This window comes from Anabrus simplex, chromosome 3, assembly GCF_040414725.1.
Source record: "Anabrus simplex isolate iqAnaSimp1 chromosome 3, ASM4041472v1, whole genome shotgun sequence".
NCBI lineage: Eukaryota > Metazoa > Arthropoda > Insecta > Orthoptera > Tettigoniidae > Anabrus > Anabrus simplex.
The window spans coordinates 489,182,899-489,185,444 of NC_090267.1; the positions used below are offsets into that span (position 1 = coordinate 489,182,899).

At 47.7% G+C, this 2,546-nt stretch overlaps 1 non-coding gene across 1 annotated transcript; it reads right to left on the reverse strand.

Moving 5' to 3' along the window:
- Positions 1–1,039: 1,039 nt before the first annotated feature.
- On the reverse strand, positions 1,040–1,111 carry TRNAC-GCA (transfer RNA cysteine (anticodon GCA)). Its single transcript has one exon. It is a non-coding gene; the product is annotated as a tRNA-Cys (tRNA).
- Between the last annotated feature and the right edge of the window lie 1,435 nt (positions 1,112–2,546).

Below are 2,546 nucleotides of genomic sequence, written 5' to 3' on the forward strand. Positions count from 1 at the left end.
TTATTATTATATTTTATTTCCGTGGAGCAGAGAGCGGAAAGAAGCGTGAAGGGTGAATGGTTGGACAAGGACTAACGAGAATGTTAAGTATTGATAACAAAATAACATTTGAAGTTTATTGCGTTTCTTTTATTGTATTCAAATTTGCAATTAGACCAGCACCTTCAATTCTTTTAACAAGGAGCTGAGAAGCTCGAGAAATTACATTAGAAAATTCAGAAACTATACAACATCCCGACTTCGTTGGCTCAAGGTATTTACAAAAATATAATATTTGTCCGCCTCTGTGGTATAGTGGTTAGTGTGATTAGCTGCCACCCCCAGAGGCTCGGGTTCGATTCCCGGCTCTGCCACGAAATTTGAAAAGTGGTACGAGGGCTGGAACGGGGTTCACTCAGCCTCGGGAGGTCAACTGAGTAGAGGTGGGTTCGATTTCCACCTCAGCCATCCTGGAAGTGGTTTTCCGTGGATTCTCACTTCTCCTCCAGGCAAATGCCGGGATGGTAGCTAACTTAAGGCCACGGCCGTTTCCTTCGCTCTTCCTTGTCTATCCCTTCCAATCTTCCCATACCCCCACAAGGCCTCAGTTCAGCATAACAGATGAGGCCGCCTGGGCGAGGTATTGGTCCTTCTCCCAGTTGTTTCCCCCCGACCCGAAATTTCAAGCTCCAGAATACTGCCCTTGAGGTGGTAGAGGTGAGATCCTTCGCTGAGTTCAAGGGAAAAAAGTAACCCTGGAGGGTAAACGGACAAGACAAGACAAGGCAAATGACGAGGATCGAAGGAAAATACCGAATACTCGAGCTCGTCATACAAGATATCTTCAGGAAGAGAGTTAGAGAATGGCGAATCCGAGAGACTGGTAGGTACTACATGTCACTAGCAGAACTGTTCCGAAATACAACTAAAGTCTGAAATCGCCATGATGACAGCCGATATATCGAACAGATAACAACCGTACTAAACGAAGAAGAAGACGAAATCTAACCCATTAGTGAAACATGAAGTTTTCGATTCACGATGAGTTTTCAAAAATGTGAGGGGGCACCCGGGTTTGAACCGGGGACCTCTCGATCTGCAGTCGAATGCTCTACCACTGAGCTATACCCCCACGCTTCGTGTCACGTTTTATCTCTGAGATATCAGTCAACAAGCCTAGCGTTTTTATTCTCAGAGATTAGTAATTAATTGAAAGGCCCAGATCCAAACTCCGGCGAAGCCTGTTTTCTGGTCTGGGCCAGGACAGTTGAGTTGTCTCGCTTTCATCTTTGGCTTTGACAATGAGTAGGAAAATGACTGACTCCTTTTCCCTTCTGTTGACATTCCCTGTGATCATGGTATGGAAGTGTCTCTCATAGGGTCGGCTGGTGTGTACATTTCAGTGGGCATGGCGTACTGATATGTAATAGCAACTTCTGGCGCGGTGAGGAAAGCAGCAGGAAATTACTGCATTCCTCATTTCCCCAGTACATCTCATCAGCAATTCTTATTCTTCTACTTTATCTGTTTTCCCTCCAGGGTCGGTTTTTCCCTCGGACTCAGCAAGGGATCCCACCACTACCGCCTCAAGGGCAGTGTCCTGCGGAGTCAGACTTTGGGTCGGGGAATACAAATGGGGAGAATGAACAGGACCTCGCCCAGGCGGTCTCACCTGCTATGCTGAACAGGGTCCGTGCGGAGGATAGGAAGATTGGAAGGGATAGACAAGGAAGATGGAAGGAAGCGGCCGTGGCCTTAAGTGAGGTACCATCCCGGCATTTGCCTGGAGGATAAGTGGGAAACCACGGAAAACCACTTCCAGGATGGCTGAAGAGGGAATCGAACCACCCTCTACTCAGTTGACCTCCCGAGGCTGTGTGGACCCCGTTCCAGCCCTCGTACCACTTTTCAAATTTCGTGGCAAGGCCGGGAAGCGAACCCGGGCCTCTAGGGTGTGGCAGCTAATCAGAGGCGGGACTATCTTGTAGGTATTTCATGTAAACTACACAGTTCAAAAAAATTGGGGGAACATGTTATGCAACGTCTGGTATGTGAACGTTAATTTGGTAGATATGGTTCGAATGGTTGTACAGCATACCTTGAGACCTTAGCTACTCAGGGCATGTCAAATCGAAGTTATACTCCATCTGTAGGTGCAGCCATGCATTAGACTGTCAGGTGACCCCTTAAAACAAAGTTAACAGCGGTGCGTCCGAGCGACGTTGTGAGGTATACAAACTACTGCGGTCATCTGAGCACGTTGTACGTAAAACAGCACATCCCATGAGACATCTTGATCCAGGAATGATGGACTTCTCGTCGTGTTGCTGTGGATCTCAATGTCTATCAGTTATTGAACGCTTGTGGAATCGCTACAATGAGACGGGCCAGTTCACAAGGAGGGTTGGAAAAGGTCGTGGACGCATTACAACCCCACAGGATGACCGATATCTGACCATCTGTGCGTTGCGGCGTCGTTCATTAACTGCCAGAGAACTGCAACAAGATCTCTGGAGGGTCACTGGAGTCACGGTGTCTGACCAGACAGTAAGGAACAGGTTAAGAGA